General features: G+C 41.7%; 1 long non-coding RNA gene across 1 annotated transcript in view; it reads left to right on the top strand.

Moving 5' to 3' along the window:
• The window catches only part of LOC123240659, a 71,102-nt gene extending 60,806 nt beyond the window's left edge, over positions 1-10,296 (top strand). Inside the window, exon 3 of the long non-coding RNA XR_006505798.1 lies at positions 9,503-10,296. This is a non-coding gene — a long non-coding RNA (uncharacterized LOC123240659). The remainder of the gene's footprint in view (positions 1-9,502) is intronic.
• Positions 10,297-25,241: the final 14,945 nt, after the last annotated feature.

The following is a 25,241-nucleotide window of genomic DNA, read 5'->3' as shown; positions in this document are numbered from 1 at the left end:
TAAAGATGGGAGATCTTGGTTTAAAATCTGGCCTTGGACATTTTCTGGCTGTATAACTGTACACGGCTCAGGAAACCCTCAGAAGTCCTCCTTCTGTGCCTCCCCACATTCAGAAGGGACAGTGTCTATGGCTGGCCAGCCTGAGATCCTGGGCTCCCTGGCCTTTCAGGGATTAGCGATGAAGGCTTCCTGCACTGAGTAGGGTTTAGCTCTAAAAGCCCTCCCAGCCCCCAAGATTCCCAGGAGCATGTGGGGGGGGGGGGGAGGAGGGATTCATGGGCCAGGTATCCTTGGGGCCCAAGGCTTCGCTTGGCTGATGGTGGTACTGGTGCCATCCGACCCATTTTCCCCAGCAGGCTGTCCCTTTCTTCTGCTCTCCTTTGGCAAGCGGATATAAAGCAATTGTGGAACCATTACTGCTAAATACCAGGGACATAATGAAGCAAGGGCATGTGGCTCTGCTGTGCTGGATTTATGCTTCCCCTTACCTAGGACAGCTTTCTCATGCCCATACCATCAAGTACCCAAGCTGTTCCAGCCTCTCTGCTCTTTAATATTATGATAATGGCCCTAGCAAGAGGTGAGATCCAGGGCTGCATTTACTTACTGAGGCTTTTTGCCTTCTCTTTGGCTCTGGTTTCTTTGCATTTCTGATTTTAAATAGAGTTTCTTCAGTCATTGTCTCAGCAACCTCTTTTTTTTTTTTTTTTAAACCCTTGTACTTTGGTGTATTGTCTCATAGGTGGAAGATTGGTAAGGGTGGGCAATGGGGGTCAAGTGACTTGCCCAGGGTCACACAGCTGGGAAGTGGCTGAGGCCAGATTTGAACCTAGGACCTCCTGTCTCTAGGCCTGACTCTCACTCCACTGAGCTACCCAGCTGCCCCCCCCAGCAACCTCTTTTAAAGAATTCTCTAGAAGACTCTGGTGAAGGGTATTCTCCTTTAAATGCTGTTTTGGGTTTTCCCTTTTTCTTTTTTTTTTTTTCACTAGATGTAGTTATGACTTATTTGAAAAGAGTAGGCATAAGTTAGAGACCAGGACTAATTCACTTCTATTCCAAGGAAAAAATCACCTTGGAGGAGCTGTTCATGCTCGCCCTATTACTGTTTGTTCTTGATTTTAAAAATTTGTTGTATATTGGAAAGATAGATAATCATTGCCATCCCCAACACAAGATTAAAACTGGATTCCACCTTTGGGGGATGGATTACCAAATTAAAACCAGACTATAAAGAGCAGCCAGGTAGCATAATGGATATAGATCCAGGGCTAGAAGGGCCTGGGTTCAAATTTCACCCCAGCTGCTTCCTTAACTATATGAACCTGGGCAAGTCACTTAACCCTGATTGTCTAACCTTTTCCATGCTTCTTCCTTAGGACCAAAACTTAGTATAGATTCTAGGACAGAAGGTAAGGGCTTAAAAGAAAATAAACAGGGGGCAAGCCCCTAGGTGGCTCAGTGGATTGAGAGCCAGGTCCAGAGATGAGAGGTTCTGGCTTCAAATTTGACCTCAGACTCTTAGCTGTGTGACCCTGGGCAAGTCACTTAACCCCCATTGCCTAGCCCTTACCACACTTCTGCCTTGGAACCAATATACAGTATTGATTCTAAGGTAGAAAATAAGTTTTTGGTTTTTTAAAATTAAATAAAATTCATATTGTAGGTGTTGGCCAGGGGATAAGTGGCCTCCCTAGGGGGTCCTATACACACAAGTCTTTAGGGCTCTGGATGATCTTTATGACTCTCATACTTTTTTTTTTTTAAATCCGTATTGATACTCTCAGTTCCAAGCCAAAAGAGTGGTAGGTCTAGACTCATGGAGATAAGGGACTTGTCCTGGACACACAGCTAGGAAGTACGCGAGGCCAACTTTGAAGCCAGGCCCATACCTTTATGTCCCCGCACCTCCGGGACTCGTGCTTTCAGGAGGGTCGACCTCAAGGAGTTCCCATTGGGCTCCTCCTTCGGCTACAGTGATAGGCTCGAGTTGGGAGGAGGTGAGGTGCCCCTCCCCCCCAGTCACTCTTCTTCACGTGCTCAGGCGGCTAAGTAGGGACCCTCCCCGCCCTCCACCATGAGGGGCCCCTGCTCTACTCCCACAAAGGTTTTCTCATCTTGACGGCAGCACCCTGCTAACTCCGATTCCGTGTGTGGGCGGTTGCCCGTTTCCCTGGTCCCGGTAGGTGACTGCCTGGATTGAGAACCTGCCCTTGAGAGGGAAGGCCCTCGCGGGGAGGTGTACCCTGGGCAAGTCGCTCAGCCTCTCATGGCCCCTGGGCGGCGCTGTGGGACTCTGCCTTCGAGGGCTTGTTGCGTGCCTTCGAGGGGCGTGGCGATGAAAGGGTGAAGGAGCTTCCTTCCTGGGAGTTCTCCATAACCAGTAGGATCATAAGTCCCGTCCCCCCCCCCCCAGTCATGCTAACAGGGGTGAGCTGTACTACGTGACAGGAAGCCTGGCCCTCTGCATGCCGGGAGGCAGACCTGTTTTCCATTGCCAGGGAGTCCTCTTCCTCCCCAGTGGAAGTCTGTAAAAACTGGGGTGCTGTTCAGTAACTAGCAGACGGCGCCCTCAGTCAGTCCATCGGTGGTGGGAACATGGCCAGGCCAATAAGCGTCTGGTAAAGAGGTAGAGGAAGAAAGAGAAACCCGAGGCACGACTGTTCTGAGATGTAGTCTGTACCGCGTCCCTGCGACCTAAGAGGCGGCACCTGCCCCAGGGGAGGTCGGAGGGTGATGTGTGAGGTCCATGTGGACCAGCCAAAGACTGGGGTGAAAGGGGTCTTTGAGTTGGGCTCCAAGCATGGTGGAAAGTCTTAAAGCAGAGAGGAAGAAAGCCCCGGGAGGCAGGCAGACTTCCGGAAAATGAGCCTGTGGGTTAGGAAAAGCAGGAACCTTTCCATTTGGGGTGTATCGTGAGGCCATGAAGAGGTCATTTGAGAGGGGGCTGGAAAAGCAGGAGGACTGAAGCCTTGAATGCTGGGTGGTAAAGTTTGAGCTTTCCCTAACAAGCCATAGCAGAGACGTGAGATGCCCTGATCTATGCATCAGAAAGAGTATTCTGAGAGTGGCACAAAGGGTAGAGGGGTGGCCAGAAGACAGGCAGGCTGTGTGGAGGGCTTGTGCTAAGATAATGGAGTGAGAACAGAGGCGGTGGCAGGACCGGGCCTCAGCAGGTAGATGAGGTAAAGGGACAGAGAAGAGGAAGTGGTAACTTCAGACTCCCAGCATAGGGGAAGGGTGCCACGAGGCAGAGATCAGGAGCACTGCCAGGCTGCTGGACATTTAGTGGAATACCTGAGGAGAGACATGCTATAAACATGTTTTCAGGGACTGGAGGGAAGGCCAGGACTAGAGATTTCACCTCTCCTCATAGGCCGTCAGTGAGCATTCAAGCTCTGGAAATGCCTGGAAATAAGACAAGCCCCGCCCTCAAGCAGCTGCTCATGAGGAAGAGAACCCATAGAGGGGGTACGAGGCTGATGCTGATTTGAGGAAAAGAAGTAGGATCAGAAGCGAAGTTTGGCATGACTGGGGCCCTTCCTGAACCTAGATCTAAGAAGAGTTAGGAGACCTTGGATCAACCAGTCAGTAAACTTTATTGTGTCCACTGTGTGCCTGGCACCAAAGAAGCAGGCCAGATCCTATCCTGGGGAGTCAGCAAAGAAGGCTGCTGCAGAGAAGGTGAGGGAGAGAGGGACATAAGGAGTCAATCAGTGGAAAGTGATGTTATTGTTAGACAGGACTGTCACAGAATAGGGGAGAGCACAGACAGTGGACCTTCCTCACTGTTTATTTTTATTCTAAGCTTAGTCTATCCTAAACTGTCCTAAAAACAAATGTTCAGCTATAAACAAGAATAAAAATAATAGAATTCATAATAAATCCATTAGCTTAGAGGAATTCTCCACCATTGTTTTTGTTTTCATTTTTGTTTTGGAGACCGAGTCCCCCTGCCTTGGCTAGGCCAGAAGTAGAGGGAACATTTGTAGGCCCAATGATGTGTTGAGGAAGGATCAACTTTTGCTGAATCACATTTAGGCACTCTGGTGGTGCTTTTGTTGCAATTTTAGATGTTTCCTGAATGAATCTGGTCGTGTCTTCTCGGCTTTCTGCTCTTAGGTCCCTTTGAAGGTTTTCTGGGCTTTGCTTTGTACAATGATTGTCCCATGAGCCCCTGTGGTGTGTGTCTCCCCCAGCCCCATATCACCACCCAGTCCCTTTCTGCCTGCACTCCAGTGCTTCTCCCTTTCAGCTTCCTCCATTAGCAGGGATTGTAGGCCTGCCTCTCCAGGGCCAGTGAGGAGACACTGGCCTCTTCTCTCTCTCCCCTTTGCTTGCTCTCTCTTTTTCCTTCAGGGCTCCCTTCAGGGGCTGTCTCTCACTTAAAGCTGTCCCCGATTTCCTCCTTACCCCCCTCAGCCCCCCACCCCCACTGAAAGCATCTTCTCTCCATGATCTCCTAGAACACTTTGTCTAGAGCTCTCCTATACTCTGCCCATGCTTTTCCTTCCTTTGTATTATTTGTATTATTTTGTTTGTGGGATCAACCTGACCCTCATTTAGTATGTTCAGGGCAGCTAGGTGGCACAGTGGATAGTACTAGGAGTCAGGAGGATTCATCTTCGTGAATTCTAATCTGGCCTCAGACACTTCCTAGCTGTGTAACCCTGGGCAAGTCATTTAATCCTGTTTGCCTCAGTTTCCTCATCTGTAAAAGGGGCTGGAGAAGGAATTTGTTGGGGAGATTTACCCAAGGTCACCCAGGGCAAGCCAGGATTCAGAAACACGCCCTCTGACCCTGGAACCTGTGTTCTTTGCTGGACCATTTACCTTGGGAGGATTCTCCTTGGTGTGGAGGATGACAAACAGAGCAGAGAGGTGCTGGGCTCCTTGTGAGTCAGAGGAACTTTCTTCCTGAAATGGGAGAATGCACACAGGGAGGCTCTCAGCCTTGTGGAGCTAGGTAGAGACCTATTGATACATGTTCTGCCCCTTGGACTCCAAAGCATTGTTTGTCCTTTAAATCCTGATCTGCTCTACACTGGGTGGAGCAGCTGGTTACTTTTATTTTTTTAAAAAAATTTTTTTAAGTTCCAGTCACTTGAATTTACTATATAAATGTCAAGATCATCACCATGGCAGATGCTTTTGAGTATCCCATAGGAAGCTTCTAAGAAGTAAACCAGAAATAGCTACCTATATCCAGATTGTTTATTATATTTTAGAGCCCCTTCTTAGCTGAATAAGCATATTTCTCCCCCAGCCCCAGTGTCTGTATGAAAGAATCCATAAGGTATGTTATGTATTGTGTAAGAGAATGTGTCCAAGAGTTATTTCCTAAAGAACAATGACCTTCTGACCACTGTAGGAAAAGCAACTGCAAAGGGCTTGTTTCTTGAACACACAAACACACTCTCTCTCTCTCTCTCTCTCTCTCTCTCTCTCTCTCTCTCTCTCTCTACCCCTCTCTCTTCTCTCATCCTCATTCTATCTCTCTCCTCTCTGTCTTCTTTGTCTATCTCTGCCTCTAAATCTCTGTCTCTGTTTTTCTCTGTCCCCACAGCCCATTCTTGCTCCCATATTTATAGGTGACAGGTGGGCCCTGAGTTGTGTCCTTGGAAATGAGACTGCTGCTTTTTGCACAACTGACATTTGCAGTCAGTGAATACTGGCAGTACACATGCAGGAATCATGGCTCTACCTATAATCTGAGAAGTAAATTCTGTTTCTGTCCTATTTTACAGTTGAGAAAACTGAAGCAAACCAGGGAAAGTGACTTCCCCAGAGTCATAGCTACTAAGTATCTGAGGCTAGATTTGAACTTGGGTCTTGAAGTCTCAGGCCCAGTGTTCTATCCATTATGCTACCTCAATGCTCCTGAGGAAAACTTTTGAAGTTTTACTGAATCTTACCTTTATTCACAAATCCTTACCTCTCTAGTTAGAAACTCTGATAAAGAAACAGGGAGATTTATCTGGTCCTGCTCACTGCCTAGCTTCTGGCCCCACATTTGCACCTATTTGGCCATAATGTCCTATCATTCTGCCTCTCCCTATCCCTCATCCATCCTAAACTTATTCTTTTCATTCATAAAGGCCTCTAGTCCTTCCATGAAACCCTCAGTAACCCACTTGTTAGCCATTTCAACTACACACTGTCCTCTGTTCTTGACTCTCTTCTCCTCTTGTCCTGTTGTCATTCATTTCTTGTAAACCTCAGCACTGGATTTTTCCTGTCTTCCTCCTCTACTCTAACTCAACCTTTGCAGAATGAAACTGAAGGTAAAGTTTTGTTCTAGGCCACCTTTCACTTTTCTTTCCACATTCTTAATAGTCTCATCAACTTCCATTGATTTAACTATCACCTCTAAGGTCTCCAAGATCTGTATATCCAATCTTATGTTTCTCTTAGAGTGTCAGTCCTCCATTACTATTTTGATTATTGGGCATTTTAAGGGGCATTTAGGTGGAGCAGTGGATAGAGCCGCGGGCCTAGAATCAGGGACATGAGTTCAAATTTGGTCTCAGAAATTTACTAGCTTTGTAACCCTGGACAAGTCACTTAACTCTGTTTGCCTCAGTTTCCTCATCTATAAAATGACCTGGGGAGGAAATGATAAACCTCTCTAGTACCTTTGCCAAGAAAACCCCAAATTGGGTTATGAAGACTTGGACCAGACTGAAATGACCAAACGACACTGGATATGTCAAACTGGAGATCCCAAAGACATTCCAAATTCAACATATCCAAAACTGAACTCTTTATCTTTTCCTCAAACTCTTCTTTTTTCTTCCCAACTTCATTATTTCTGGCTAGGGCAACTAACATCCTTCCAGTCTCCAAGTTCATGACCTTAGTATTATTCTCAATTTCTTACTCTTCCTCATGTCATATGTCCAGTGCTGCCAGATCTTGCCAGTTCTACCTCTACAACAGACATCTCTATGTACAACCCCTTTTTCCTGCTCCTGTAGCTACTACTTCATTTCATACCCATTGTTGTAATGCCTTCCTGACTGGCCCACCTTCCTCAGGCCTGTCACCATTCCACTTCATCCTCCACAGTACTTTTTCCTAATGCGCATCTGACCAGATGGCTCTCCTTGCCCAGTCAACTCCAGGAGCCCCTTATTGCTTCTTGGATCAAACATTTCTGTCTAGCTTTTAAAACCCCTTAGAACTTGGCTCCAACTTCTATTACTGGGCTTCACTGGACATCTCTCCCTTTAATTGTGTCCTGGTGAAACTAGCCTTGTCTCTGTTGCTCACACATGACCCTCCATTTCTCTGATCCTTTGTTTCAGATTCCCCAATGCATCCTTCCTCACCTCTGCCTCATAAAGTCTGTCTCATCCTTTAAGATGCAGCTTAAACACCATCTTTGGCATGAGCTCTTTTCTGACCCCCTCAGCTGCTGGTGTGCCCTCCCTCCTAAATTAGGTGTATTTGCTTTGTAGATATTTATATTTATGCTATAATGATGTATGTGTATGTGTATATACATACACGTGCGTGCACACACTCACGCACACACACACAAAGAAAAACTCGGGAAAACTAGGTGGTTCAATGGATATAGAGCCAGGCTTACAGATGGGAGGTCCTGGGTTTAAATGTTGCCTCAGACATATCCTAGTTGTCTGACTGTAGGCAAGTCGCTTAACCCCAATTGCCTAGTCTTTACTGCTCTTCTGCCTTGGAACTGATACTTTGCATTGATTCTTAAAAGATAAGGGCTTTTAATATATAATATAATGTATATATTATGTATATTTATAAACTCCTTTTCAGTGGGAATAGTTTCTTGTATCTCCAGAGCCTGATATAATATCTGTCACATAGGTTCTTAAAAATGTCTGACTGATTGATTTATAGAATATTTTACCATTCGTAAAGCCTTTTTTGAGGTAGGCAGTATAAGAATTAGTAGCCCCTTTTTAGAGTTAAGGAAAGGGAACCTCAGGGATACATAAGTAGTGGGTATCAGACCTTGATTTTTTTTTATCTTCTTTCCAGTAAGTCAATTCTCTTTTTTAAGAAATTCTTTTCTTCATTGGATTTTTGTGTCTTTTTCCACTTGACCAATTTTACTTTTTAAGCTACTATATATTTTTTTGCATTATTTTAATTTCTTTTCCCCATTTTCTTCAACCTCATGTGATTTTTGATTTTTTTTTTTTTTTTTAGCTCTTCCAGTGCCTAAGACCAATTCCCGATTTTCTTTGAGGTTCTGTCTGTGGTTGCTTTGCTTTACTGTTCCCTACTGAGTCTTTGCCTTGCTCTTCTTTGACTTCGTAGAAATTTTTGGTTATTGGGTGTTTCTTTTGCTATTTGTTCATTTTCCCAGCCTTTTTTTGGTCTGTGGATGGGAGTTTTGAAAACTGCTAATTCTGACTCCTCTTCCAGTGGCTTGTGGGACTTAAAGCACCATGAACTATTTTGCCCTAGGGTTAGGGGCTTCACTGAAGGTGTGAAAGGGCTGAGCTATGGTCTTTGGGGCCTTCCTGCAGACTGGTGCCAGGGCTTAGGATTTTAACGGGTGAAGTGTTCTCTCGTTTGCTTAGGCAGGGTCCCAGGATCCTAAAGTTGGCCATGCCAAGGTCAGAGCCTGGTGCAGTAGGTAGAGGGTGGATGCCCCTCACTCCTCTGTGTGCAGTTTTACTTCTGGTTCCCCCTTCTCCCATGAAAATTGATTCTCTCTGCCTACCTTTCAAGTTGTTTTCCACAGGAGAGCCCCTCATTCCATCTCTGTTTGGTTCTGTGACTGCTATTGTTTTGAGGTGCTATGTTAAGGGTGGTTCGGGAGGATTCTTGGGGAGGTTTACAGCTTTCGCTGCTACTAAGCCACCATGTTGGTTCCTCCCTCTGGAATCAGACCTTGGGACGTAAACCCAAGTTCTCCACTTGACATAGTGGGAACATTGGCTTCAGATCCCTGCTCTGTCATTTACATCTGTGTGACTTTGGACAGATTATTCCAGCCCCCTAAATGTGCCCTCATTTGAAGGTGAGAGGGTTGAACTAGATGACTCTAAGCCCTTTCTACTTCTCTCTCTTGCACAATGCTTAAACATTACTCTTGTCTTAGTATTCTTTTTTCCCATGCTGACGTTTCCTGGTGACTTCCTTCCTTGTAACACAAAGCTACAGTTTGTCCCATGGCTGTATCTGACAACATAGGCATCCTTCCATGCCTGTAGTCTACCATATTCTCTGTGAGTCCGCTGGAGTCACGGTCATCGCTAATCCTGCTGTCTTTCAGGATTTATTCTGCCATCTTCAGTGTAAGGATTAGGGTCAGAGGCAGGGAGAGTCTGATGAGGGAGAATGTCCTCTGGGAGGCATTGCTGCCAAAGGGAAAGATACAGTTTAATTAACTACACCCTACTACATGGCCATCAGGTACAGCCACATGGGATAACTATAGACATCCTTCTGGGATGCACGATGTTTCCCCAGCCCTTCACTCATAAGACTTGTCTTCTTTTCTTGCTTGTAGGTGTACACCCAGAAAGCGGCAAGTCCAAAAGCAAAAGAGTGAGACCATTCTCAACAGCCCTCTCTGGGAAAGCTTTCCTGGGTCCTCTGGTAAGGATGAGGCAGCTCAAAGGGAAACCCAAAAAGGAGACTTCCAGAGATAAGAAGGAACGCAAGCAAGCCATGCAGGAGGCCCGGCAGCAGATCACCACCGTCGTGCTGCCCACGCTGGCTGTGGTGGTGGTCCTCATAGTGGTATTTGTCTATGTTGCTACCCGCCCCACCACCACTGAATGAGCCATGTCCTGCCCTACCACAAGACTGCAGGGGACTAGATCCAGAGAGGAAAAAGGAAGCAGAAAAGCCAAAAAGAAAAAAAAGAGATTGCTCTCCATTTTCAGAGACTTTAATGACACTGAGCCTGAAGCAAGAGCTCCTTGTCTCCTTTGGCCTTGAGCTTGATTAAAGTTTCTCAGTTCTCTTGGAATGTAATAGGAAATGTATTATCAGTGAATGTGCCATACACCTTATGGTCCACTTCATGTGCCTTTCAGACTTAAAAAAGGGGTGTTTCTTTCTAAAACCGATGTATACATAGCTCCATTGGGAGAAAGGAGAAATCTGCCGTGCCATAAATCTGTATGAATCAACTTTCCACTCATCCCTGCCATTTAGACCTTAGTTCTTATGATCTTACATCTGTGTGCTTCACCACTTCCAAAGGGACTCTATGTCTCTGTGCTTCATGTGATTTGAAATATATCAACTCAAAGGTGAAATATTTATTTTTGGAATAAAGGAGATGATAGCCTTAAATGGGATGTTTATCTTGTTTTTCTAGGAGGCATTAACCATCGTCTCAGTCTTCCTTGAAGTGTGAAGTGAAGCTGAATTTGGAGTCAGGAAACCTGGGTTCAGCTTCTGTCTTGACCTGGCTTTGGGCCCCTTCCCCACTTTGGACTTCACTTTCCTCTTTTGCAAAATGAGGGGCTGGACTCTGCTCTAAGGTTCTTTCTAGTCCAAACATTTGTATGATTCTGTGACTTTTCCCACACACTATTCTTGGCTTTCCCTCCTTCAGCTTACTACTTTCTCCTTTTGATACCTCCTCTCTTCTTCCCTGCAGCTCCATTAAATTCACACTCCTGCACCATTATTAAAAAGTCTGGCAGTTAGAGGTAGAGTCCTGCTGTATACTGCCCCAGGCAGACCACATCTTAGTTAGGATACTCAGTCCTAGGTGCCATGTTCTAGGAAGGCCACAAAGACAACATGGTGTCCTAATTTTGTGATTATTTCTCAAGTGAATCATTTTCAGATCAGATCGAGACTGTTGTAATTGGTGCAGAAAAAATGCCTTTTGCTGGATTGTTCAAGCAAAATTGAGTTATGATTGGCATGCATTAGGTAGGAATGCTAATTTACATCCATTAAGCTTACCTATTTAAACATTTACAAACAGCCATACAGAGGTGGTCCCCAAAGTGGCAGGCAGGCATTTTCTGTTCCTCACTAAAAACATTAAATACAATTAAGCTTGGGTTCCAGGTAAGTGTGAAATATAAATTGCCCATTGGGGTCAGTTCTTTAAAACAAACAAATAAAAAACAAGGAAACGACATTTTGGGCCCTGGCTTTGTTGAAGTGCTTGATGATTTCAGCAAGCTATTAAAACTTTCTTTTTCTGTCTTTTAAAAACAAGTGCTTATTAATGGATCTTGCTTCTGTATTTTCTTTCTTGTCCTCACTGCTCACACTGAAATCTGTGTGCATAGAAGACCTTCTAATCTCCCTTCCTGTCTGATTCACTATTCACAACTAAGACTGTGAATCCCCTTGGAGCCCATCCTATGGAAGGATATGTTGTTGCCCATTGCAAGCTTTAGGGGTCAGCAGTGATGGGAGAAGGCTCATCACACCATAGGTTCAGAGGTGCAAGGGGGAAACCTAGAGCCCATCTAATCCCAACTCTCATCCTTCTGGCTGATGTAACCCAAGGAGGATGTCATGGCTTGCCCAGGGCAACATCGGCATAAATTGGCAGAGGAAGAATACGGTCCCCCCCCCCCCCCCATTTTATATATTCAGCCTGCAGCCCAGAGACATTGTGGCATGCCTTAAGGGCCCTCATTTTCTGACTTTCTATTCATCACTCATCTCTGGAAGTACCTAGACAGTAGACTTCTTTCCAAGGAAGGGCGAATATTTGCTTCCCAGAGCACGCCAACATGGCCCCAGCTTGAGGAAAGGGCTTGCTAACATCAATCTATTTAATGCCAACAGGAGGTTCTTGGTTGGGTTTCCCAGTTTTTTCTCAAATTAACCAGGTATGTTTCTGGAAGGAACGAAAAGCAATTGGAATAAGAAACTGAAACTTATATGCTCAAGTTTACTCTTTCTCTCCCTGGTTCAAAGTTTATACTTTTTCAAGTAATATCAAGTAATTCTTGTCACTAGGGACTCAATAATAAGCCAGGCTGCTTAGATAGGAAGAGAGCAAGAGATCAATAGAGAAAAAGATAGGTTTAAGGGTAGAAAGAACTGCGTAGAAAGATAGTTAAAACCCTTATCTTCCATTCTAGAATCAGTTCTATATATTGGTTTCAAGACAGAAGGACAGTAAGGGCTAGGCAATTAAGTGATTCGCCCAGGGTCACTCAGTAAGGAAGTACCTGAGGCCAGATTTGAACTCCCATCTCTAGGCCTGGCTCTCCTTCTACTGATCCACCCAACTTCTCCCTATACACAGGAGTTTTTAACCTTTTTTGTGTCAAGGACCCCTTTGGCAGTCTGGTGAGACCTACAGACTCCTCCAGATAATCTATATTGAGTGAAAATAAGAGTTTTTTTCATTCTCTCTTCTTGGATAGAAGACCTCCAGATTTATACTTCCAGAGACAGTCAGGTAGATGTGTGACTGGGTGAGTGACCACCTATCTCCCTGGGGTTTCAGTCCTCTTGTCTAGAATGAGGAAGTTGGGTTCCACCCTGTCACTTCCTACTTGAGTGACCAAGCTCTGCCACCTGAGGGACGAGTGGTCAGCCAACCTCTGTGGACACGTCCCTGAGAGCGAGGGGTTCTCATGCTGCAGCGCGTTAAATCCTCGCAGACAGCTCACACTTTTTTACTGTATCTTCTCCAGGCCACACAACTCTTACTTTTGGGGAGGGCCAGCATCATCACTATTTTTCAGATTTGGGAACTGAGGTTCAGAAAGATTAAGTGAATTCCTTGGGAGGCCTTCTAAACCCAACAGCTGCTTCTGAACTCCTCCCACAGTTATTCTCACCTTTATACATTATCCTTTTCCCCCAATATAACCCTGGGAAAAGGATGGCCTGATGACTTGACCTCTCCTTTTCCAAGAGGAAATCTTTTTCTCACATGTTTCTGACCTTGTTCTCTACTCAGTATCCTGTCACTGCTTCAAACAATGGTCAGGGGTCAGAGGGACAGAGCTATAATTATTTCCACATAGGAGGGAGCGTCTCACTGAATTTTTAGAGTCCTCCGTTTCACGTTTCTCCTCCTCTCTAGGCTCTCCCTGCCTGGTGTTTATGGGTCATCCAGTTCGTACTAGATGATCTATGAGCATTCTCTTCCCCCCCCCCCCCCAACTCATTGTATGAAATAAAACTGGAAAGGGCAGCTAGGTAGTGCAGGGGACAGAGTCCTGGGCTTGGAGTCAGGAAGATCTGAGTTCAAGTGGGGCCCAAGACACTAGCTGTCTGACCTTGGGCAAGCCACTTGATCCCATTTGCCTCAGTTTCTTCATCTGTAAAATGAGCTAGAGGAGGAAATGGCAAACCACTCCAATATCTTCACCAAGAAAATCCCAGATGGGGTCATAAAGAGTCAGACATGACTGAAATAATTGAGTAATAACAACAAAGGCTGAAAATGGTCATAGACTGAGAGCTATAAGCCACCGCAGGGGTCATCTTGACCATGAGAGTACACAGAGCATATGATAAGGTTGTTTGTTTTTTTTTTTTTTAATTTTATTCGTGTTGTCATGCAAAACACTTCCATATTGGTCACTGGTTTAAGAGCAAGCTCATGCGTAACCAAAACCTCAGAATAAAACTAAAAAGACAGTCATGTGAAAGACGACTCCAAAAGTTCTTTCTCTGGAGGACTCTAAGGCTTTTGAGAGGAAAACCTTTTTCAAATCTAGAAGAACCAGGAAGGTAATTGACAACAAAATATATTTTATAATAAACATTTTCTTTCACCTTTCTCTGTAAGTGCACTTTAACAAATAATTACAAGCAGACAAATTCTGATATGCACCACTGGGGGAAAAGGGCATTTGAGGCTACTTGACAGTCTGGGAATCATCTCATTTATCTGACTGATTCAGAGATTTACAGAAAGGAGAACTTGGAAGGGAACACAGGTTGTTTGTATCTAAACAGAAATTATTTCCATCATATTCCTAACAAATGGTCATTTAGACTGGCTTTAGAGACCTTTTAGTGTTGGAAAATCTATTCACTATCTTTTCAGGTAGTCAATTCCACTTCAGGACACCTTTTATTGATGGGAAGCTTTTTCTCTTGACACCAAGGAAAAAATTCTCATTTGGCAATGATTCTGTGTGAAGAAATGGAAGGTGGAGTTCAGGCTTTATCTTGACATTTCTTACCAAGGTGCTTAATTTCTCCTGCATCTCGTTTTGTTAACAGATAGAGGAGTAACTCAGGGTGAACTAAAGAGAATATATTTATTAAGTTGATTAAAAAGCATATTTAAAGATTGATGTACATGGCATAACATAACAGAATGTGAGAGTTGGAGGGGATTTAGGGAATCTAGGACAATCCCTTAATTTTACAAGTGAAACTGAGATCTGGAAGAAAAAGCAAATGATTCTCTGTGGGACTCAAAGAACTGAGACTTTCACTCAGACTCCTGATTTTATCCCAGTTCTTTTCTTATTATTTCTTATTTTTTCCCTACCAGTCCTGCTGCTTTGTTTTGGCTCCATCATCATCATGATGCTTCCTTCCTACCTCATACCAGCCCCCCCCAACTCTTTAGGAAAAGCTCATCTCTTGGAACCCCATGATGGAGATTTCACCAATTTGGCTGCTCATATCAACAGGTACCTCAATTGCTTCTGCCCCTCTGATTAGAGGGCTTGAAGGAGGAGCAAAAAACTTCTTCCAAAATTCTCATTTAAAGGGAACTTGGAAGCCCAGTAAACTCTTCATTTTCCACCAGCTGGACTGCTTGATTGTGACTTCATCTACTCTCATGCCCCTGTGCCTGGAATACTCTTCTTCCTAAGTCCAACTTTTCAGTTTCCTTTTCTGTCTTCTCCTGCTAAATTGTAAGCTCCTTGAGGGCAGGGACTAACTCGTTGTTATTTATATTCCCCTTGCAGGACACACAGCAGGTGCTTAATAAAGGGAAAGTAATAAGTATGTAAAATTGTGATCTCCCTCAGTTAGGATAATTCCCACACACATAGAAGAAATCATGGATGCCTCTTGTATTTCCATAATATAGTCTTTTAAAAAATAATCCTTTCCTTCTGTCTTAGAGTCAATACTAAGTATTGGTTCCATGGCAGAACAGTAGTAAGAGCCAGGCAATTGGAGTTAAGTGACTTTCCTATGGTCACATAGCTAAGAAGTGTCTGAGATCAGATTTGAACCCACAATCTCCCATCTCTAAGCCTGGCTCTCCATCCACTGAGCTACCTAGCTGCTCCTATAATATATTCTTAGTGCATAAGTATTTTCAATGTGTTGAAAATAATTTGGACCTTTTCTACATATGTACATACCTTCTAAAAATCTATCCATTGTCCATTTATTTTGCTTTTGATTCTTCCTCTCTCTTCGTCTTGATTCTCATAATGTCCTCTGAACTCTCACCCCCCCACCACCACCATTCTGCCCTCTCCAGTCATTCCTTGATACAATAGCCAGAATAATCTTCCTGAAGTCTAATATTACCATGGGACTCACCTGCCCAAGAATCTTCCATGACTCCCTTTGGGCTACAGGATCAAATGAAAATGATGGTCTAGCAAAAACAGAATCTTAAGAGTTGAAAGCTATCCACTCCAACCAATAATTCTCACTCTACAATATTGTCCAGCGTCTTGAAGAATGTTAGGGAAGACTTTTTCTTTTGGACAACTCTTATTATTCAGAAATTATCCCTTAAATTTAATCTAGATGTGTCTCTAAGCAATTTCCACTTGTTATTTCTGGTTCTGCTCCTTGGGGCCAAGCAGAAAAACTTGAATCACTGTTTATTCTGCTCTTCCTCCTTCTAGACAAATCATTCCCAGTTCCTTCAACCATTGCCCACCATTGTGGTTGTTCTCTTCTGAATTCATTCCAATTAGTCTATGTGTTTTCTAAAACGTAAGTGGCCAAAACAAAATAGTTTTCCATATGTGGTCTGACCAGTAGAATGTATGCTCTTTGAGGACAGAAATGATCATGAACATTATTATTTTTGGCCCTGTATCCTAGTATCTAGCACATTTTTTTTCTTTTTTGAACTGGATTTCATTGGTGTAGGAACTTCTTCATGAAGAAATTCCCTCTGCCAGTGCAGATAAGTTGTTCTATGATTTGATTCTAGAACATTGACTGGGGAACTGAGAAATTAAGTGATTTGATGATGCCAGTTACCCAGAATTATGTGTCTGAGTTGGCCCTTCAGCCCAGATCTTCTTGACCTCAAGGCCAGCTCTCCATTGTACCTTGGACTGCACCTATGCTTGTTGTCGATTGAATGGCCGGGGCAGCCTGCAGCATGACAACCATCACCCTCGTTCTGGCCATTATAATCCTTTAGTATGGCATTGATTTTTTGGGTTTCCTTGTCATATTGTTGGCATATGTTGTTTTTGTAATCCACTAAAACTTCCCATTTTTTTTTCACCTTGATCAATAAACATTAAGTGCCTACAATGGTTAAATTAAATGAGATAATTGTAAAGCACTTAGCACAGTGCCTGGCATGTCGTAGACACTATATAAATGTTAGCTATTATTATTATTGTTGTTATTACATTGTGCTGGGCATGGTGCTGAGTTGTTAAGCTGTTTTCTAGCCATGCCTCCCCACCATGTATTTTCGAAATTGACTCTAAAACTCGAGAGGAGCATTTTATATTTGCCAGCTTCGGCCCAGTGTTTTAGACTGTCAAGATCATTTTGGATCCTTAGTGTCAAGTTAGCCAGGCATTCCCTCGGTGGCTTCATCTAAGTCCTTTAGTCCTTGAAAATTGCCTGGGGGGGGGCAGCATTGAGAGGTGATCGGACCTGACTAAGGTTACACAGCCAAGTTCTTGATAAAAATACTCATCTGTATAGAGTCAAGGGTGGGTCGCTGGGGCACTCCATTAGAGATGCGACTTCAAATCCTGTCCCGGATGATTTACTACTTATTTGACCTTGGGCAATTCACTTAACCTCATGGCTCTCCGTTTCAGCGCCTTGAAAAATGAAGGGGTTGGACGAGACGTTATTGTTCCGTGGTTTTTCAGTCGTGTCCAACACTTTGTGATCCCGTTTGGTTTGGAGTTTTCTTGGCAAAGATATTGGTTGAGTTTGCCAGTTCCTCATCTAACTCATTTTATAGATGAGGAAACTGAGGCAAACAGGGTTACATGACTTGCCCAGGGTCACCCAGCTAATAAGTATCAGAATGTAGATTTTAATTCAGAAAGATGCATCCTCTTCCTGACTCTAGGCCCAGCACTCTATTCATTGTGCCACCTAGCTGTCCACAGATGGTCTCTGAGGTCTCTCCTATTTCCAGATCTATGGATCCTCTTTTTCAAAATTTTTTTTATTATTTAATTTTTTAAACAATTACATGTAATAGCAAAACTTTATACAAATTTTCCTAAGCTTTATGATCAAACATCTCCCTCCTTCCCTTCTCTTCCTCTCCCCAAAACTGGCAGGCAATTTAATCTGTGTTATATATATTATCATGTAAAACTAATTTCATATTGTTCATTTTTGTAAATGAGTAATATGATCCTCTTTTTTAAGAATTCTCCCATGAATCATTGGCTGTCTCTTTTGCTTTTCTTCCTATGCTGTTCTTATTGCCCTTCCTTACTGGTATTAATTAGGACTGGCAGATAGATTCTCTCTTTCTATTTCTTTTCTTTCTCTCTCTCTCTCTCTCTCTTTTTTTAACCCCTACCTTCCGTCTTGGAATTAATACTGTGTATTGGTTCCAAGACAGAAGAGTGGTAAGGGCTAGGCAATGGGGGTTAAGTGACTTGCCCAGGATCACATAGCTAGGAAGTGTCTGAGGCCAGATTTGAACCCAGGACCTCCCATCTCTGGGCCTGGCTCTCAATCCACTGAGCCACCTAGCTAACCCTCTTAAGCAGAGGGCTTTGAAGGCCCTCCACAATCTGTCTGCCATCTTTCTGTACAATCTTATTTCACACTATTCTACTTCTCATCCTGTGTTCCAGCTAAATTAGACTAGACACTGTTCTCCTATCCTAATTCTTTTCAGTGTATCCTCTATGGCTAGAATGCATTTCCTCTCCAGATTCTTCTCTTTGAAGGTCAGTTTAGGAACCACCTATATCCAGTTAAATTTTCCCCAATCCTCCTGATAGCTCTACTCAATTTTTCTTCAGAGCATTTCAGATTTCTCCCTTGCCATCATCATAGAATCTATCTTGAATTATATTAATTTGCTTACATATCATATTCTCTCATGTAAAAAAAAATCAGACCAAGTGAAAAATCACTTTTAAACAAGGGGAAACAAGAGTCTAACTGCTCTGAACATTGTTCTAGTTTACATGGCACAGTTTTAGAATTTTTTAGGTTTAAAGGAGGTATGGGTTAAGCTACAGTAGAAAAATGTCAAGGCTATTATAACATTTTGCAGTTTCTAGATTTATATTCTCAAACTTTGATTATCTACTTCCTTTTTCAAAGCCATTTTGCCTCATGAGCATCTTTGTGATTTCCTAAGTGTCATATCATTTCTAAATGTCAAGGTTGCTTCAAGATGGAGTCAATCTTGTTTGGCATCACCTGTTAGATTGAAAACTTGCTGAGAAGAAGAGCTGTGTTGTTTTTCATCTTCTGTGGCCTCAGTACCTATTACACAATCCCTTGCTCACAATAGGCATTTAGTAAAAGTTTGTTGCCGAATTGAATAATCTACTTTGGGATGACTTAGTGATTCATTGATACAGAGATGGAACAAATTTTTGAGGTCTCCTAGTCCAATCCACTCATTTTACAGATGAAGAAACTAAGACACAAAAAGACTTAGCGATTTATCTAAGGTCTTACAAGCAGGGAATAAATAAGAGGCAAAGCAAGGATTTTTGCCCATGTCCTCTGACTCCAAATTCAGCCATTTTTCCTCTTTGCCTTGCTGCTTTTCATGTCTTTCCCCCCCCTTAAATCCTTACCTTGTGTCTTAGTAGCCAATTCAAAGACAGAAGTGCAAAGGGCTAGACAAATAGGGCTAAGTGACTTGTCCAGGGTTGCACATCTAGGAATTGTCTGAGACCAGATTGGAACCTAATTCTTAATGACTCCAAACCCAATGCTCTATCCACAGTGCTACCTAGCTGCCCCTTGTTTCTTTTTTTTTTAATTTATTTATTTTGTTAATTAATTTAGATTACATGATTCATGTTCTTTCCCTCCCCTTCTCCCTCCCCTCTTCCGTAGCCAACAAACAATTCCACTGGGTTTTACACGTGTCCTTTATCAAGACCTATTTCCATATTATTAATATTTGCATTAGAGTGATCATTTGAAGTCAACATCCCCAATCATATCCCCATCGAATCATGTGATCAATCATATGTTTTTCTTCTTTGTTTCTGCTCCCATAATTCTTTCTCTGAATGTGGATAGTATTCTTTCTCATAAGTCCCTCAGAATTGTCCTGGATCATTGCATTGCTGCTAGTAGAGAAGTCCCCCATTGCATTCGATTGTGCCATAGTATATCAGTCTCCGTGTACAATGTTCTCCTGGTTCTTCTCCTTTCACTCTGCATCAGTTCCTGGAGGTCTTTCCAGTTCACGTGGAATTCCTCCAGTTCATTATTCCTTTGAGTACAATAGTATTCCATCATCAGCATATACCACAGTTTGTTCAGCCATTCCTCTATCGAAGGGCATGCCCTCGTTTTCCAATTTTTTTGCCACCACAAAGAGTGCAGCTATGAATATTTTTGTACAAGTCTTTTTCCTTATCTTTTTGGGGTACAAACCTAGCAGTGATATGGTTGGGTTGTAAAAATAATGGAGATAATAATATCATCCTTATAAGGTCAAAGGGCAAGCAATCTTTTAAAGCCCTTTACTGCCTCTTGTTTCTTGAGTTTTATTGTTACCTTTTTCATATTACAAATATTTCTCAGTGCCCATCTACCCACCCCTTCACAAAACCCTCCTGCATAGCAAAGAAACACAGTCAAGCAGGGATCTCATCTCAACTTGTATATAATATCCTGTACCTGTAGACCTGTACTTCTCTGGCAAGAAGAGGAAGGTATGTTTCCTTATCTGCCCTCTGATGTTTTTTTCATTTATGTTACTATAGTCAAGTATATTATTATTATTTTTAACCCTTAACTTCTGTGTATTGGCTCCTAGGTGGAAGAGTGGTAAGGGTGGGCAATGGGGGTCAAGTGACTTGCCCAGGGTCACACAGCTGGGAAGTGTCTGAGGCCAGATTTGAACCTAGGACCTCCTGTCTCTAGGCCTGGCTCTCACTCCACTGAGCTACCCAGCTGCCCTAAGTATATTATTTTTAAAATATATATCTTATTTTTCCAATTAAATGTAAAAACAATTTTAACATTTATTTTTAAAAATTTTGAGTTTTAAGTTCTCTCCTTTTCCTCTCCCTTTATTGAAATGGCAAGCAACTTAATATAGGTTGCATATATATAGTCATGCAAAACATATTTCCATATTAGTCATGTTGTGAAAGAAAACAGAGCAATACAACAACAAAAATACTCATGAAAAAAATAAATTAAAAAATAAAGTGCTTTTATCTGCATTTAACTCTATCAGTTCTTTCTCTGAATGTGCATAGCATTGTTCATCACAAATCTTGGATCTTTATTTTACTGAAAATAGCTAAGTCATTTATAGCTGATCATCATACAGGATAACTGTTACTTTATACAATGTTCTGGTTCTGCTCATTTCACTTTGCTTCAGTTCATATAAGACTGTCCAGGGTTTTTAAAAAGCATCCTGATTGTCGTTTCTTATAGCACAATAGTACTCTCTCATAACTATATGCCATGACTTATTCAGCCATTCACTAATTGATGGGCATCCCCTCAATTTCCAATTCTTTGCCACTACATAAAGAGCTGCTATAAATATTTTTGTACATATAGATTCTTTTTTAAAAAATCTCTGGGTTACAGATCTCTAGGTCAAAGAGTATGCACAGTTTTATAGCTCTTTGAGCATATTTCCAAATTGCTTTTCAGAATGGTTGGATTAGTTTACAATTCTTCCTCTTGTCATATTAACCAATTCCATAGGTGTGAGGTTGTGCCATAGAGCTATTTTAATTTGCATTTCTCTAATCAATAATAATGGAGTATTTTTTCACACCACTATAGATAACTTTGATTCTTCTGAAAACTACCTGTTCATATCCTTTGATCATTTATCTACTGGAGACCGACTTGACTTCTCAAGAATTTAACTCAGTTCTCTATATACTGGAGAAATGAGGCCTTTATTAGAAAAACTTGGTATAAAAATTTCCTCTAGTTTTCTGCTTTCCTTCTAATCTTGGCTGCATTGGTTTTGTTTGTGCAAACTCTTTTTAATTTGATGTAAGCAAAGTTATCCATTTTGCATCCTGTAAAGCCCTCTATCTCTTGTTTTGTCCTTTGGTACATTGTGCTTTTTTCTTCCTATGTCGGTTTATAGGAGTTTTCCCATATTTCCATGAATTCCTCATCTTTCTCATTTCTTATGATATAGCAGTATCATATCACGTTCATACACCACTCTTCATGCATCTATTCTCTAATCTATAAGGACTCATTCTATTTTCAGTATTTTGCTATTTTTTTTAGTTAATTGAAGCTTCTGTGTTTCTTTCATCTTCCTTCCTTCTCATTTATTTTCCAGCATTACAAACCCAGTTGATTCTGGCTATAGATTTTAGGGAAGGTCAGTTATAAGACAGATTTGGGAAAGGTGAATTGGAAGTTTATTAAAAAAAAAAATCAACATGACTTTGATATGAGCAACTCCTGGCAGGTGCTCAGTTGTGAATTGATTGTGAACTTGCTGGGTGAAATTATAACAATTCTCAAGGTAAATATTGCTCCCATGTTAGTATGCTGGGAAATGATTTGAGACATCAACTCCTAAATTGGTCCCAATCACGCACTGGCTTCAAGGCAAAATTGAATGATTTATTAGAAGCATTTCCCCAGAAAGTCATGCTGGAGTTTCTTCAGCAATGCTTGGGACTTTGGGTTCTGAAAAATGCTCATTACCTAGGGTTGTCATTACAGCCAGCACTGCCATAATGATCCATCAAGCCATCAAAATCAATTAGGCTGCAAATTTCAAAGGAAAGATCATGTCCATATTTACTAACGTTTAAAAAAAACACTCAAATTTTATCTTTATAAATGGTAATGATTGATCTTTTTCCAAGAATGTTTACAAGTGTCTATGTTTTACAGCAATGAGAATTTTGATAGCCATCACTGCAGTTGTAAAGCCCTATTGTATACAAGGTAGTCAGAATGCTGTCTTTTGAACATTAAAGCATCTCACCTTTATCTGGGCATCTTGAGCATTTTGACCCAGATGAAAGGCTGAAAATCTTCTTCTGTGCACACATTCAAGTCAGCCAAAGCTGAACATCAGGTCTCTGAGTTTCCCTCCTGAGTTCCCAGAGTTCTATTGTGTATCCTACTCAACCAGAAGACTTTCACTAGCATATCAGCCTGTTGACAACAATTTCAGTATGAGTTAATCATGTGAGTTGTCCCCAAACCTCATATATTCTTTGACTGGCTGCAGTAATAGAAGTGGATCAGCTCCATCAAGGACATTGAATGACCTCCATCTTGGAGAGTGTTTTATTTCATCTTGGCTGCCATGTTTTAAGAGAGATGTTGATGAATTGGGTTTTGTTCAGAGAAGAACAACCAGGATGGTAAAAGATCTGGGAACTGTGTCAAATGAAGATCATCTGAAGGAAATGGGGATGCTTAGTTTATAGATGACATAATTTTTGCCCTCAGGTATTTAGAGGTGGTCCATGGAAGAGGATTAGATTTGTCAGGAACATCTTAGCTAAGTATCAAGGGTAGGATTTGAACTCAGATAATCTTGACTCTAAATCCAAAACTTTATTCAGTGCCCCATAATTTAATATTAATGTAATTTAATAAATTCCCTGTAATTTACCAGAGTTATAAAGTATGTGTTTTAAAATAGAATTTTATTGGAATCTTTTGGTTTCACATTGCCCACATTTCGCCTTGTATCTGTCTTCTTCCCCACCAAAAAATAGTTTTTAAAAGGGGGGGGGAAATCAGCAAAACTAATCAATATATTGAAAAAAAACCTGAATTACATGTAGTGTTCCATGCCCATGGACCCACGTCTTTGAGGAGTGGAGGTAGACATCTTCTCTTGCCTCTTCTTTTTGGCCAAGCTTACTCTTTATAATTTAGCAATATTCAGTATCAATTCTTTTGTGGTGTTATTCTTTCCATTTACATTTTTGTAATCATTATGGCTATTGTTTTCCTAATTTTCTCACTTGACTTTGTAGCTATTCCTGTATATAAATACTTATACATGCTTGTCATTTCTTATGGCACAGTAATATTTTATTACATTCATGCATTAGAATTTTTATTGATAAATTAATAATTTATTAGTTTCTAGAGAAGTGTATTCCAGTCTTCCATACCAGCCCACCACATTGTCTGCTGGGCCGAACTTTGTAGACATTCTTCAGAGATCAAGCTTAAATTGTCCATATTCATCTTTTTTTTAGATGTAAAATAGATCATTTTAATTGTGTTAAATTAAAAGAAGGTTTTTGTACAAATAAGGCTAATGTAGACAAGATTAGAAGGAAAGCAGAAAACTGGAGACAGTCCATATTCATCTTTGATCCTTGAAGGAGAGAGAACACAGCTGGTCCTGTCTCCTGTTTGATGAGCGTTCTTATATTATGAAACTTTCTTAAATTGGCTCCTACCAATTCCAAACTTGTTATAATTTGAATTGAGGTCTGGGCTAAAAGCTACTAGTTGCCAAATTTACTACTACTCTGATAAAGGTTCTCCTAAGTTAATTAAATGGGTCTAGAGGGCAGAACCAGGAGCAGTGTTGCTAGTTACAAAGAGACAAAGCTTAATGTCAAGAAAACTTTCTACCAGTTAGAGAGATATGCCCAAAGTAAAATGCCTAGGAGGAGGAGAGGAGGGGGTATTTTGGATCTGTCCTAGTAGAGAGTCTTTTGGTGTTATAAGGGTTGCATTAGTTAGCACTAACACTGAGGTGTCCTTTCTCCTCCCATAAATTGTTTAAATAAGCTTTCTAGGAGAATGTTTAAACTAATGAGAACTGGCTTTCTAAGCATTTTCAAATGAGGTCATTGTCATCAGACTTATTCAAACAGAGTCTGGATGACCACTTGTTAGGGATATTAAAATGATAATGATAAGAACTAATATTTATGTAGTGTTTAGCCTACATTATCTCATTTGATCCTTATAACAACTCTGTAAGGCAGGTGCCATTATAATTTCTATTTTATATGTAAGAAACTATAGCTGAGTCCAAAAGGGGATTCTTGCAGGAGGTAGGAGATTGGACTAGAAGACCTCCATGGTCCCTCCTGATTTTCTGTGATTCTAGGATAGAAGTCTGTTTTAGAAGCATCCATTTACTTTAAAATGTATCACTTATGCCCCTTGCATACAGAGAACTGGGTCTTAATTCATTCAAGATGAGCTTGCTTTTGACTGTCCTTCATGGAGAAAGGCAGTATGGAAAAATTCAAAAGTTTGACCTGCCAGAGGCTGGGGAAAATGTTAACCAGTTTGCAATAGTTTCCTATCTCTGATTTTGATAGCCAATTAGCTATATCCCATGAGGTTCCCATTTACATGTTATTAAAGACTAGTGAAATTAAATTTATACACCGGAAATAAGAGGGAAGAAGTGCAGATCAGAAAGTGAGAGCATGTTTGCTTAGGGTCAAAACCACCTCTTCCCTTGCTCAATGCTAGATATCCTCTTTGGGAGACAGTTCCTGAATCTGGAATCCCTTCACCAGAAACTAGTCTACCTTAGTTGATCTATGGAAACCTTGCTTGCTCCTGAATGGGAACAACAAGGAACTGAACTTTTAGGGTTTTGCCCTACCTACACCTTGGGGGTTTGATTCAGGGAGCTGTAGGATTTGTAGTCTGGAAATAACTATGTTGGGTATTCTGAGAATAACCTGAAATGAAAAGCAGTAGATATGCTAGGTAGCATAATGGATAGAGGGCCAAGGCTGGAGTCAGGAGGACTTGGGTTCAAATTTGAGTTCAGATACTTCTTAGTTCCTATGATCCTGGACAACTCTATTTCCTGGTCCTTGCCTCTCTTTTGTCTTAGAATTGATACAGAGGAAGGAAGGAAGGAAGGAAGGAAGGAAGGAAGGAAGGAAGGAAGGAAGGAAGGAAGGAAGGAAGGAAGGAAGGAAGAAAGGAAGGAAGGAAGG

This window comes from Gracilinanus agilis, chromosome 3, assembly GCF_016433145.1.
Source record: "Gracilinanus agilis isolate LMUSP501 chromosome 3, AgileGrace, whole genome shotgun sequence".
Taxonomy (NCBI): domain Eukaryota; kingdom Metazoa; phylum Chordata; class Mammalia; order Didelphimorphia; family Didelphidae; genus Gracilinanus; species Gracilinanus agilis.
The sequence above is the reverse complement of the archived record's forward strand: the minus strand, read 5'-3'. Positions and strand labels throughout refer to the sequence as shown.